This window comes from Ictidomys tridecemlineatus, chromosome 9 (assembly GCF_052094955.1).
Source record: "Ictidomys tridecemlineatus isolate mIctTri1 chromosome 9, mIctTri1.hap1, whole genome shotgun sequence".
Lineage (NCBI taxonomy): Eukaryota > Metazoa > Chordata > Mammalia > Rodentia > Sciuridae > Ictidomys > Ictidomys tridecemlineatus.
The window spans coordinates 114,767,127-114,783,270 of NC_135485.1; positions in this window are offsets into that span (position 1 = coordinate 114,767,127).

Below are 16,144 nucleotides of genomic sequence, written 5' to 3' on the forward strand. Positions count from 1 at the left end.
TCTTATACTTTAGGAAATTTTTCTCTTTCATATTTTTCAATTTCTTTTGTAAACAGAGTTGTTTAATTTTGTAAAATATGTTCAATCTAACCAAATCTTTAATGAATTTTCCTAGATGGGTAGGAATTTCAGAGAAAGCTGCTACCTCTGTATGCAAAAGAATTAGGTGTTCTTATTCTAAAAATAAAGTAAATAGAATGTCCATTTTTAAGTTTTTTTCTTATGAATAATAATTTTTAATTCTCAAAAATTACCTCACATTAACTTATTAATCATATATTTAAGTACTTAGTTTATAGTTGGAATGTTCTAGATTCTTGACTCAGATTAAAGATGGGACAAATATAAAATTATACATATAATAAAAATGAGATATTTTCAAAATGAAGGTAAGGAGTAAAGTATGAGTGAAGTTTGAAGCATCCTTTCAAATTTTATTCTAGTGTGAATTCCTTTTCCTGAAGAAGGTGGAGAGCTATAGCAGAAATTTTCTCAATTCATTTTCAGACGGTGATTCAAATGTGATTTAAGTTCTGCATCAGATGAATTTACATGTAACTTGAAGTTTGAACTCAGATAAATAGGATATGGACCATATATTTTATCAATGTAGATTGCAGCCAAATGGCATGGTCTGGAACCAAAATCTGTGTCTATGGCTAGCTAATTTAGCAGAAATGTCTTCTTCATAGCACAAAGAGTGTCATATTGTGGGACCCTGCAGCTTAATGTCGGCTTTCTAATTTTGCACATGATTATTTCCTAATTCCAGAACAGTGATGCTGTTTGGAAACAGCAACTGTAGCTAAATTAGTAGCTCAGAAATGAGATTGTTCTAATACTTATGTACTTAATAATGGATGTCTCTGGATTTAGCCAGCAGCTTCCTATTATAGTAGGACTAGACTCTTCTCTAGCAGGCTGATTTTGCAGTATAGACTTGAGAGTGGAGTCTGAAACATATCCTAGACTCTTTACTTCAGCCATCTCAACAATTCTGTAAGTGACTGGGCCTGCTAACAAACACATTTCTATTCAAATAGTCTAGAATATAAACTGTTCTCTGCAGTAAAATCTTGGTCAATACAAAATCCTCATAAGAATATGCAAAATACATAAAAGGAAGTGTGCTATTATAATGCTAAGTAATAATTGATTTGGTTAATAGTGATGTCTCTCTCTCTCTCTTTTTTAATTTCTAGTTATTTTTGCTTCCTTCTAGGCCATGGATTAGACTCCCAGAATTGCTAAAAATGAAGTAAAATAAAATAAAATAGGGGGCCAAAATCTCATTCTAGATCTAATTTTCCCCCCTCTCACTAAGAAATGGGAATTCTCACTTTGGTTATAATATGTGTGGGATATAACTTGGTTTTTAGTGAAACCACACAGCATTCTCATGTGGTCAATTGCAAATTAGATCCGTTGAATGTTATTGCTACTTTGGGCAAGTGGAATGTAGCTGTTGTGCTTAAACAATAGAATTTGCTTTGATAAGAATTGTTCTGTAGAAAATCTGCCTTTGATAACATTGGGGCCTTGCAATAGAAACTGTTAGGTTAGAAAGTGTTAATTAGCACTTTAAGCCTTGCTATGACAGTGAGTGTAAGAGTGTCTATATGATGATGATTAAATGAAAATTCTTATCTTTTACAGAGAATGGACAGACCCTGTTGCACCCTTGCTTTCAGATCTAATTATAGAGAATGAGATAAAAATCTAAAGTTAGGAGAATTATGATATGTCAAAGTTGGTTTCCTGATCTTGGAAGAAAAAAAAAACAAAACTTTAATCCTAGTATAACAGATTCAAAGTACTGAAAAATGAATATTTAAATCCTAAGTGAATCTTTATAACTAAAACTATCATTCTTTTCTTTTTCTAGATACCCATGCCTGTAGATTTCATAATGACCTCACCTGAAGTGGGCACCTTGTAAATAAAGCTTGTTCTTCTCAAGATCTATCAAACTAGCATTTACTGTTTTTGTGCAAATAATAAGGTCAGAAGTCAGCAACGCTCAAGTTGGGAAATATAGGCCCTGTTCTAGAGCAAAGACAGGGTTTCTGTCCTCCGAACATTAAAGGCAAAAATAATATAAATGTGTGTGTGTATGTGTGTGTGTTGTATGGAAATGTAGTTTTAGGGAGCTATATCAATGACATATTAAACCCTGAACAAAAAGATGCCTTGTAGAACATAAGGATGCCTTGGGATGGCATCATATTTTACTATAAGGCCTCTGAAGTAACAGAGAATAGGGAACATGCGAGTGAATTTACTATGGAAGAAGCTGAGAAATTTCCTTCTTTTTTTTAACATTGTACTTGTATATATCAATTTATTCACTAATAGACACTCAGTTTGTTTCATGTATGTATTATCATAATGAATATGAGATCATTGCTATTACCTCTTTGAGATGCATGTTCGTGTGCATGATTATTTTAGTTTAATGTAACCCTACTTTTAAAATTTTTCCTTTTGTTGCCTACACTTCTTGTTTTAGATTTAAAAGGTCATTGCTTAGACGACTGTTGTAGAGCTTTTTCTGTTTCCTTTGATAACTTTTGTGAAAACATGGATGAACCCAAGGGACTTTATATTAAGTAAAATAAGCCAGACACAAAATACAAGTACTGCATGGTCACTTATATATTAAATTTAAAATAGTTGAACTCATAGAAACATAGAGAAGAAAGGTGGTTATTTGGTGTTGGGGAGTGGGAGAAATAGAAACATTGATCAAAAGGGTACACATTTGTAGCTATATGAAGGATAAATTTTGAAGGCCTCACGTACAGCGTGATGACTATAGTTGATAAAAAAAACATTATATACTTTAAATGTGCTGAGCAAATATATTTTGAATAATCTCACTACGAAAAAAGGAAACATGATTAGGTGAGGTGATGAATATGTTAGTGGCATTCCACAATTACATGATGTGAAAGTATTACGTTTTACACCTTAAATACATATAACTTTTCTTTGTTAATTATATCTCAATAAAGTAATAAACATAAAAAATGAAAACTGAAAATTTCTACTATATTATGATGCTAAGAGCCACAGCCAAGTAATATGATGCATGGCATTTTTGGTTGAAATGTGACACCAGCTAGCCACTGAGATGATATGATTATGTTAAGATTTGCATTCATATGGATATTGGACTCCTGCTGTCCACCTCGGCCTGCTACTGGACTCCTGGAGAATTCCCATTGGTTAGGGAAGTACAGTAGGAGGGAATTCCAGGGGAGGAACCTCCTCTGGGGTTCCGCTGCGTGGGTCGATCGGGATTCTTCCCAGGGCATTGGCGGCAGTTTCAAAAAATAAAGTTTGTTTCTGCTTGAGTGGCTTGTGATTTTGTGCCTAGCCAGAATGTGGCAATTGGTAGCCCGTACGGGGATCGAACCTGCGACCTTGGCGTTATCAGCACCTTTAGAAGGTGAGAGATCTCTCTTTCATACAGCAAAATGAAACAAGAGAATATCACAGATCTTGCAGAGATCCCCAATTTCAACATACTTGTAGAATTGGAAGGGATTTGTTGTTAACACATTTTTACCTTCATATTTAAAATATTTTTGTGAATATTTTTAATTGGTTATTTTAATTATACATGATCATAAAATGTACTATGGCACAATTATAAAATCATGGAATGTAATTAGTTCTAATTCACTTCCCAGGATTTCCCCTTCTTTTCCCTTCTTCCCAACTCATTGTATTCCCTCTACTATTTTGAGTATCTACTCTTTACTTATAGTTTTTTAATTAGGTTCTTGTGGATGTACATGATGACTCTCCATACAGCTTTCCAGAGTGGTGTATTAATTTGCACTCCCACCAACAATGTATGAGTGTACCTTTTTGCCCCACATTTTTACCAACATTTATTGTTACTTTCATTCTTGAAAATTGACAATGAACTCACAGTGTAATTTTAATTTGCATTTCTCTAATTGCTAGAGATATTAAATATTTTTTTCATATATTTTTTAACTGTTTATATTTTTTTTTTTTTGGAAGTGTTTGTATAGTAGTTTTGCCCATGTATGGATTGGGTTATTTGTTGTTTTTCTCTTAATTTTTTTATTGAGCTCTTTATATATTCTGTATACTAATTCCCTGTATTTGGCACAGGGGCAAAGATTTTCTCCCATTCTGCAGGTTCTACCTTCACACTTTTGTTTTCTTTTTTGTGAGGAAAATTTTTAATTTGATCCTATTCTATTTATTAATTTTTAATTGTATTTCTACAGTGAAAGCTATAGGACACTAAAGTTAAAAAAAATTTGAAGAACTTAGAATATGGAAAGACCTCCCATGTTCTTAGGTAGGCAGAATTAATATTGTCAAAATGGCTATACTATGAAAATCACTCTATAGATTTAATGCAATGCCCATCAAAATTCCAATGATGTTTTTCACAGAAATAGTAAAAGCAGTAATGATATTCATTTGGAAAAATAAGAGAACCAGAATACCAAAGTAATCCTTGGTGAGAAAAACAAAACAGGAGGCATCACAATACTGAATGTCAAATTATATTGCAGACTTATAGTGAGAAAAACTGCATGGTACTTGCACAAAAACTGACATGAAGACCAGTGGAATGGAATAGAAGACATAGAGACAAAACCACATACATATAGATATCTCATACTAGACAAAGCTGCCATAAACATACATCAGAGAAACAATAGCCTCTTCTAAAATGGTGCTGGGAAAACTGGAAAAAAAACAGGAAGATTGTTTGATCTCTGTCACTGAGGCCAAGGTATCATCATTACAAGGAAACAAATTAACTTTTCATACAGGTTCCATAAGTAATCTGTATCACAAAACCAGAGACCAATGTTTTAAAAAAATACATTCTGAAAAAATATTCTGTAATACCACCATAAATACTTAAAGAAAACAATCTTTGAATAATTTTATTATAATTATTACATTCAAGTTTTACAATATTCACCTTCTTTCTCATAAGTAAGTCTTCTGTACTTTTTATTCAATATAGCACAGAAAATTTAACTCTCAACAGCCAATTAAACCACTCAAGTAATATTGTAGTCAATGTTGTACTAGTATTGTGGATAATAAAAAAATGCAAATTGTTTATGCCTCAAATATCTGTTGCTCCACTGAGATTTTTCTATTCATCATACCCAATGAATTTGCTTTTAATTTGTTATTGTTTTCTTTTTTAAAGATCTTTTTCATTTTCAATTGATTATTTCCAAATTTATCTTCTAAGAGAACTATTTATATTGGAGTAACAATACTACAAAAGTTTCTTTGGTGGAGGCTACCAGGAATTGAACCTAGGGGTGCATAAAAACTGAGCAACATCCCCAGTCATTTTTCTTATTTTATTTAAAGACAGGGTCTCTCTGAGTATCTTAAGCCCTCTCTAAGTTGCTAAGGTGGGTTTTGAATTTGTGATTCTACTGTCTTATCTTCCTGAGCCACAGGAGGCACATGCCACTGCACCTAGCCTACAAATTACTTTTTGACTAATTATTTTTCTTCACATAGATTTGTATTGCCACTGTTTTATTCTTGGACTACTGAAATTAATTTATGTTATGATAATTTTCAAATTTATGAAATTATGAGTTCAACATTATTATTTTATTATAACATGGAAGATATTGATTTATTTTTTCTCTGACCCATTATTCATAAGAGTGATGATACTGGTCAAATTATCTTCATTATCTGGGTGAGTTGATTTTGTCTGTGTATCTAATAAGATTCTATCTTCGTTTACAGGTCTCTGATATTTTACCATGATCTATTTTACTATGAGTCTTTAATCATTGGTTCTCTTTAGCAGACAGTGAATTCCATAAATCTAAATAGCTATACCCTCACCAGCTTGCAGAAAATATCTTATTAAAATGCTTCATCAAATCTAAGGTATTGTTGACTCTAAATCATGCCATATTTTGTGTACTATTATGAAATGAAAACATTGGGAAATAAATTACCAGATGCCAGTGATTGTAAAATCCCAATTTCAGAGGTGTATGAATATATAAAAATAAATATAAAGTAAATAAAAATAAGTACAAAAGAAAAAAGAAAAATTATATTCTAGAATCAATAAAATGATATTTGCACTATTATCCCCATTCTCTCTATGTCATCAGTTATATGTAAATAAGTACTTAATCTTTCTCCTCATCTTTGATTTTCATTGCCTCGCATTTTTTCATATGCTTAGTTATAGGAGATTAATTTCATAATATGATATTAACAACATATTGTTGTGGTTTTTCTGTGTGAACACTTTATTAAATACAACACAAGTTCTATGTGTATTAATGGTTTAAATATTAAGAACAATACTTAAAGAAAAATTATATGGGCTGTATTAACTCATGTAAGAAAAATTTCTTTTTATTTCTCCTTTTTTGTTGGTGCATTATAAATAATACTGGACTATTTTGTTGATTATTCACACATGCACATATCTTGTTGGATTTCATTCCCCTAGAACCTCCCCTCTCTCCCTCACCTTCACTATCCTCTGTACCCCTTCACCTACTGGACCAGTGTCTCCTCAAATTTCATGAGACATATCTGACTTTTTTCCTTATTGCCTTTTTTCTAGCTTCTATGTATCAGAGAAAAATAATTGACTATCCGAGTCTGGTTTATTTCACCTACTATAATGTTCTCAAGTTCTGTCAATTTTCTTAAAAAAGCATAACTTTGTTCTTATTTATGGCTGAGCAAAACACGTGTGTGTGTGTGTGTATGTGTGTATACACAAACAGATATATCACATTTTCTTTATCAATTCATCTGTTAATGGACTCTGGTATCTTTGCACAAATTGACTTTTGTGAATTGCACTGCTATAAACATGAATATGCATGTCACTATACAATGTTGACTTTAATTCTTTGAAGTACATCATGAGGAATGGTATAACTGTGTTACATTTATGGTCCTTGAAGAATCTCCATACTGACTACAAAAATTTACTTTTTGTCCCATAGTTTATTGAGGTAAAATTGAAGTGTAATAAAATGCACAGATTTGAAGTATGCAATTTGATGAGTTTGACATATATGTAATTAATACAATCAATATAAAAAATTCCCTTACTTTTTTATTTGAAATCATGCAGACTGTGTTACCTGCATGATTTATTACACTAAAAATCAATCACCTTAAGATATAGAGAACCTCACCACCACATCCACTATTTAAAAATTAAATGGTGCACTTATTAATATCTGAGGTCAAGGAAGAAAGAACAAGAATAGTAAGCAAAACTTACTCTGAACTAAGTGATAATAAAAGCTTTAAATATCAAAGTCTCTGGGATAAAACAGTATTCAGATGAACATTTGTAATTTAAAGAACATGTGTCAAAAGAAGCTAAAATAACAGATTATTTCCAAATTAACTAATAGGAAGGAAAAAAAGAGTCGGAGAAGAAATATATGAAATAGAGAAGAAAAAATACAGCTAAAATTTATGCAAACTAAACAAGTCTAATCAAGCAAAAAAGGAACACAAAAATTAGTATCAATGGAAGAGAGCTGTCAAAATAACCCTACAAATGTTTAATATATTAAGTTAATATTACAATCATATTCCAACATATGTGATAACTTACTTAACATGGTCAATATAAGAGAAGGATCAATGTGCTGCTGAGAAGAAAATATATTCAGTTATTGATGAATTAATATTTTATATATGTCTGTTAATTCTAAATTATTGATTGTATTATTTAGTTCCATAATTTCTTTGTTTAGTTTTTGCTTGGAAGATATATCCAGGAGTGAGAGAGAAGTGTTAATGTCACCCAATATTATTGTGTTGTGGTCTATTTGATTTTTCAAGTTGAGAAGAGTTTGTTTGACGCTTCATTATTTGGGGCATAAGTATTTATGATTGTTATGTATTGTTCACATATAATTCCTTTAACCAGTATTAAATGGCCTTCTTTGTCTCTTCAGATTAATTTTGGCTTGAAGAACACTTTATCTCATGTGAGGATATAAATCCCTACTTATTTATGAGATCCATGTGAGTGATGTTTTTTCCCATCCTTTCATTTTCAGTCCGTGGATATCTTTGTCTATAAGGTGAGACTCCTGGAGAGAGCATATTGTTGGATCTTGGTTTTTATTCCAATCTCCTAATTTTTTTTTTAAATATTTATTTCCCAGTTCTCGGCAGACACAACATCTTTGTTGGTATGTGGTGCTGAGGATCGAACCCGGGCCGCACGCATGCCAGGCGAGCGCGCTACCGCTTGAGCCACATCCCCAGCCCCCAATCTCCTAATTTTGTCTTTTGATTGATTAATTTAGGCCATTAATGCTCAAGATTATTATTGATATATGATTTGGGTTCCCAGTCATTTTGGTTTCTTTATAGTTTTCCATTTGAAGTAGTTTCTCTCTCTCTCTCTCTCTCTCTCTCTCTCTCTCTCTCTCTCTCTCTCTCTCTCCTGGGAATTGAACCCAGGGCCTTGTGCATTTAAGGCAAACACCTTACCAACTGAACTGTATCCGCAGCCCTGAATTAGTTTCTCATTTGATCTACTGTTTCTTTTTTTAAAATTTCATCTTCATGGAATATATTGTTGGGAATATTTTGAAGTGCAGGTTTTCTGGTTGAAAACTCTGTTAATTTTTGTTCATCTTTGAAGGTTTTTATTTCGTCTTCAAGTCTGAAGCTTAAATTTGCTGAACATAGGATTCTTGGCTGATATTCATTTTCTATCAGACCTTGGTATATGTTATTCCAGAACTTCCAAGCTTTGAGGGTCTGGATTGAGAAATCAGCTTAGATTTATATTGGTTTCCCCCTATATGTAAACTGATGTTTTTCTCTTTCAGCCTTTAAACCTATCCTTATTCTGTTTGCTAGTCCTTTTCAGTATAATATGCTTTGATGTTTGTCTGTTGTCATATTGCACACTTGGGGTTTTATAATCCTCTTGTATTTGATTTTCCACTTTATTTTTTATATTTGGGAAATTTTCTGATATTATTTAATTGAAAAGATTGTGCATTCCATTGGTATGTATCTCCATGCCTTCATCTATCCCAATAAATCTTAAATTTGGTCTTTTCATATTATCTCATATTTTTTGGAAGTTCTGTTCATGGTTTCTTAACACCTTCTCTCCATGGTCAACTTTATTTAAAAAAAAAAATATATATATATATATACATATATATATATATATTGTCTTCATTGCCTGAGCTTCTATCTTCCAAGTGATCTACTCTGTTGGTTTATTGTTTTTTAACTTGGTTTATTGTTCCCCTCATTTTAAGGATTTCTATTTTTGTTTGTTTGTTTTGTTTTGTTTTTCAGAATCTCTTGTTTTTGAAGTGATCTTTTACTACATGTTTTTGCTCTCTTAAATCTTCTTTTACTTCATAGAACAATTTAACTATGTACATTCTATGCTCTTTCTCAGAAATTTCTTCCACTGTGGTTTTGATGGGTTCTGTTATTGTGGTATATTAGTTTGCTTGGGATGATTTATTCCTTTGATTTTTCACGTTGGTTATGTGGCTACCCAACTAACAATATGGATCTGAGGCAGTGGAGTTTCTACCTTGTGGATTCATAGTGTCCTTGAAGGTTTCTAGTACCTCAATCTTTAGGGGGATACAAATAATAACAACAACCAATAAAATTTACAGCATTAAACCAAATAGTTCCTACTATGATGTCTACAATGTTAATTAGAACAATAAACAGAACTAATGTTCTAAGTTATTGCCTATAATAATAACAGAAAGTTTGCAAAAGCATTTACATTTTCAAATGGTGGACAGGTAAAAAACAGAGTTGATAGAGGATGTGATAATTATGTGAGAGGAGGAGAAAAGACAATAGAAAAAGATTAAAGGTAGAGTGAAAGGAGGAATAATAGAGATGGGTTTTTAATGGAAGAAAAGAGAATTAGGGAAACAGGTAGGGGAAAATATATAAAAATAAAAAAATTTTTAAATTAAAAATAAAAATAAAGAAATACAACAGAACATTAAAATGTACTAACCAAACATCCTACTTCACAAACAAAAAACAAAAAGAAAAAAGCAAACAAAAAAACAAACAAAAAATGAATCTATGTAAAATAACTTCTCTCAAAAATTCTAGACAAGAAAAGATGAGTTTTGACATACATGTAATTAATACAATCAATTAAGGTCACAATTAAACAGTGAAAAAGAATTTTAAAAGAAAAAGAAATGCCTTTGATTTAATGGGTGTTGATTTTATATCCTGCTACTTAGCTGAATTCATTTACTAGGTCTAGAAGTTTTCTAGTGAAACTTTTTGGGTCTTCTAGGTATAGAATCATGTCATCAGTAAATAGTGCTAATTAAAGTTCTTCTTTTCCTATACGTGTCCATTTAATTTCTTTCTTCTGTCTAATTGCACTGGCCTGTGTTTCAAGAACTATGTTAAAAAGAAGTGGTGAAAGAGGGCAACTCATACATTGCTGGTGGGACTGCAAGTTGGTGCAGCCAATATGAAAAGTAGTATTGAGAATTCTTGGGAAACTAGGAATGGAACCACCATTTGACCCAGCTATCTCTCTCCTTGGTCTATACCCAAAGAACTTAAAATCAGCATACTACAAGGACACAGCTATATCAATGTGTATAGCAGCACAATTCACAATAGCTAATGTGGAACCAACCTAGATGCCCTTCAGAAGATGAATGGATAAAAAAACTGTGGCATATATACACAATGGAATATTACTCAGCAATAAAAGAGAATAAAATCATGGCATGTACAGGTAAATGAATGGAGTTGGAGAAGATAATGCTAAGTGAAGTTAGGCAATCCCCTTCCCCCCCAAAAAATGTTGAATATTTACTTTGATATAAGGAGGCTGATTCATAGTGGGGCAGGGAGGGGGAGCATAGGAGGAATATATGAATAGATGAACCTTAGATAGGGCAGAGGGGTGGGAGGAGAAAGGGAGGGGGCAGGAGTTAGCAATGATGGTGGAATGTGATGGACACCATTATCCAAAGTACATGTGTGAAGGCACAAATTACTTTGAATATACTTTATATGCAACCAGAGATATGAAAAATTGTGTTCTACATGTGTAAATGAATTGTAATACATTCTACTGTCATTTATTTAAAAAATCAATAAAAAAGAAAAAAATCTTGATAAAAAGTTAAATAATCTTTCTGATTGATTTTAAAATATTCTCAGCTTCTCTTCTGAGCAGTTTTAGATGGGGTCTTCTGGAGTATGATGCTACACCCTCTAGATTGCTGGAGTGAGAGAGGTAATCCCATAGGTGAAGTTCTTGGAGGTAGGGTTCAGGCTTCTGTGTGCTCTAGGCTCTTCAGTTAATGCTAATTGGTCTGGAGATTTTAAATCAGTGAACCTCCAGCACCCAGTACTTGTCAGTCCATGCTAGAAGATTACCCCAGGGATCTCCCCTGAGTTCCATTTGTGTAGTCAGGGAGCCAGTTCTTAGTCTCCTACATCACCTGCCTGCCCCATATTTCCTGATCTTGGTTTGTCTCCAAAAAATATCTCCTGCCCCTGCTCTTCCAAGTTCCCAGCAAGATGCATCTCTCCCAGTCAGTTCAGCAAGTAGTTGAATTGAAGGGTAGGTTCCAACTGGCCAGGTGGGTTTCTATGGCCAGTTGTCCCCCGTGTAAACTCTCCCCACATTTTATTATCTCCTGTTCATGTGGGCACACTCTGTATTTTGCACTGTGTGTTTATCGGGCATGTATTTTGGGGCAAACTTGGGTTTTCCAGGAATTGGCGCCCACAGTTGCTGTCCCCATGGGCATTGGCTGAAAAATTGTTTCTTCCTTTGTCCTCCACTCTCCACCTGGAGAGATGGTGGCTTCTTTCCCCACACAAAGGTATTGTGTAGCAAGTCCTTCAGGCTCTCTAGGCAACATCCTTGATCTCTAAATGATCTGTATCTAGACATGCCTCAGGCCTCCCCAAAACAGGGGTTCCTTTCATTTTCTTATCCCTCTACTGTCTCATGGAGGAACCTCTCTGCCTGGACCTTCCAGCTCGGCTGTGGCAGCAGCTGTGCAGCTAGAGATTTCTTCCTTATTTTATTCTATCCTGAGTCCCCAGTCTGCTTTGAATGTCCAGTTTTAAATTCCAGTGAAATCTCCCTGCTTTTTTTTTTTTTTCCCTCACTTTGCTGAGAAGCTGCCTGTCAGTTTTCTTGGTTTCACTCCATGGAGAGCCAGGAACGTGACCTCCTCTATTCCACCATCTTGAAAACTTGAAAAATTTCTTTAAAGAACATGGAGAAATGCAAGTAAATAAATAAATAAACAAATAAGTGATTAAAGATATACAGGTGGCCAAGAAGCATATGCAAATATGTACAACATTGTTACTTGTAAGAGAAATGTAAATCAAAACCTCAGGAGATATCATCTCATACTTGTTAGAATAAAGAGAAGTAAAAAGTGTTGTCAAGTAAGTGCAGAAACTGGAAACCTGGTCCATTTTTGATGGGAATATGAAATGATTTAGCTACTATGATAAACTTCATAGAGGTTCTTAAAGAAACTTACTACTAGAACTACCATTAAATTCAACAATTCTACTTCTCAGTGTTGAGGAGAGTTGAATTCAGAGTCTTGGTGAAGTGTCTACTGCCCCATGTTGATTTTAGCACTGTTCACAATATTCAAGATAAAGAATCAACCTAAATGCCTTTCAATGGATGAATGGATAAACAAACTGTGAGATTGAAAAAAAAGGAGTCAAATTGTCAACGTTTACTGACATGAATTTATACAGAAAAACCTAAAGATCCCACAATGAAGTAAAAATTCAGGATATAAACTCAGTGTACAAAAAATGGTAAGATTTTCTTGTACATTAATAATGAACTTGCTGAAAAAGAAACTAGAAAAACAATTCCTTTCACAATACCTACATAAATATTTTTAAAAAACCCTCTACAGTGAAAATTATAAACACTAATGAAAGAAATTATGCAGGGATACACTCAAAAAAATGAAAAGATATCCTATCTTCCTGGATTAGAAGAGTTAATATTGTTAGAATATTAACTTACTATCCAGAGCAATCTACAAATTCAGTGCATTCACGATCAAACTACTGATGACATTAGTTGCAGAAATAGAAAAAGTAATCCTAAAATACATATTAAAACATAAATGATTCAGAATAGCCAAAACAAAACTAAGAAATAAAATAATAAAGCTAGCAACATTATAATATCTGACTGCAAAATATCCTGCAAATCCATGTTTACCAAAACAACATGATAGTGGCTTAAAATCAGATGCATAAATCAGTGTAACAGTTCAGAGAACACAGAAATGAATCATATACATATCGCCAATCGATATTTAAATAAATACACCAAGAACATATGTTAGAGAAAGAACCATATCTTCAACAAATCGTTCTGGAAAAATTAGATATATGTGTACAGAAAAAGGAAACTAGACCTCTACCTTTCATCATACATAATAATTAATACAATTGGATCAAACTGCTTAATTTAAGAACTGAGTGCATGAAATTACTAAAAGACAGCACAGGGAAAAAACTTTATATTTGTGCAAGTAAAGATTTTTCACATGTCTCTGGAAAGCACAGGCAACAAAAGGCAAAATAAACAAATGGGGTTATATCAAACTAAAGAGCTTCTAGACAGCAAAGGAAATAATAAACAGAGTAAAAAGACAACTGGTAGAAGGAGTGAAAATGTTTCCAAATTATCCATTTAGCAAGGGATTAATATCCAGAATGTATATGAAACTCAACAGAAAAAAACTATTGAAAAATAGACAAATGACCTAAATAGCCATTTCTTAAAAGAAGACATATAAATGGCTACCAAGTGTATGAAAAAATGATCAGTATTACTAATATTCTTGGAATGTAAATAACCTCACTGATTTGAATGACTGCTGTGAAATTGACCCAAAATCACAAAGATTGGTGAGGGTTCAGAGAAAGTGAAACTGCTGTACAATGTCAATGATAAAGTAAATCAATACAATCACTATAGAAAGCAATATGGAAATCTCTGTACAAACCAAAAACTAGAACTACCTTAAGATCCAGCAATCTCTACTAGGTATTTATTCAAGTATATAAAATTATTATATCAAAGAGATACTTGTACTCTCATGTTTGTGGTAGCACTATTTAGGATAGTCCATATATTGGGTCAGCCAAAATATCTATCAAAAGATGAGCGGGTAAACAAAATGTTATATGCATAATACAGAAGCCATTAAAATCACACTCAAAAAATTTTGTTATTTGCATATAAGCAAATGAAACTCAAAATCATTAAGTGAAATAATCCAGGCACATATTTAATTTATAGAACCTAAAATATTGATCTTACAAAAGACAAGAGTAGAATATAGGAACTAGAGCCTGGGAAGGGGATGGATGGGGAAAGAATTAAAAGATATTATCTATTTTACTGTAGCATAGTTGGCTAACCATAGATTGCAATAATCTATGAAAAATTTTAAAATAATTTTAAAAAGAGAGTCTACATTTTCCTTTTACATAAAAATGATTAATATTTGAGAAGATGGAAGTGTCTATTATCCCCATTTTATCATTGCAAAACACAGAAATATAGCAAATTACCATACTGTACCTTAAAACTATATTACATAGAATGTCTCAATAAAAAAAGAAAATATGGTATATGCATGGAATATTATTCAACCTTTTAAAAATAAGTAAATTTTGTTATTTGCAACAAAAAGACTTGGCAAACATCATGAATAAGCTAGTCACAGAAGGACAATTACTACATTATCCCAAAATTCTAGGAGTTATCTAAAATGATGAAACTCAGAAAAACAGAATAAAATTGCTATTTCAAAAGCCTATGGAGTGGTGGCTTGGAGAGTTGCTGTCCAAAGTCTGTAGTTAACTATAGTATACAGTTGACTTGTTTCTGGACGACAGAGCAACGATGTTAATGAGTAAGCCATTTGGAGATGCCAGTGAAGTGGAATATTTAGGCACTTGGCAAAAATGTCCAAGGTTATTAAACTGTATTTTGCCAGCAACCATAATGTTACACATTCTTACACACACACACACACACACACACACACACACACACACACAAACACACCCCTACACTTTTCTCAGAAGACCATTTCTACATTTTGTAAATCTTTCTCTTTTGAGTCTTTTTATATTTTTTCCTGTGAGTCATCATTCTTTTATTATTGATTTTCAAAACACCTTTACATATTAAAATCTCTTTTCTATCGACAGAGACAGAAACAAAGAATATTTTTCAGAATAAGCAAAAAGAAATAGTTTTTGAATGGTGGCAAGGTCCACAAATCAATAGAAAAATGAAAAAGAATATACCAAAAAAATCCCTTGTTTGGATATTAAATATTGCATAAAATTATTCACCCATCTTGGTAATCTAGGATATAAAAGTAAAAGCAATGCTAATTCAAGTTTCACATCATTATGAAAGCAGAAAAAAGGTATAACAATATCACGAAATGTTTGGGAGTATAGGAGAATGGAATTATCTGTGCATAGATGGTGGTAGACTTAGTTAATTAAACCAACTTGGAAAATACTTTTTAAATGTTTCTCAAATTGAAACACAAATTTATTTTACCAGTCATTATTTCTTTTCTTAGGAAAAGCAATGTACATTAGCACCAGGAGTTTAAAATATATAGAAATTCTAGCATTATATCTTCTGCCTGCTAATTATTACTTTTATTGATTTCTTTTTTGAGATTTGGCCATATTTGCTGTTGGTAACTCCAACTGCTCAGTTTTTTTCATGGTTTCTTGTGTACCATGACTATAAAATCATTATTTCATTTCCAACATTGATAAGTCACTGGTGAGAAGACTATTTTATGTTGAAATACTATATTAATCTTAACTACATTTATATGTAATATAATATAGCAAAATAAAACAAATATTTATATATATATCACTAAATACCAATAGTCTCTACATTCAAAATTCAATCTGCCTCTGTATTGCATTTTTTCTGAAATTATAATCATAGATGACACGTACTACCTCCTCCCCACTGGGTTTTACAAAGACAACTACAGATTTCAAAATGCATTAGCAC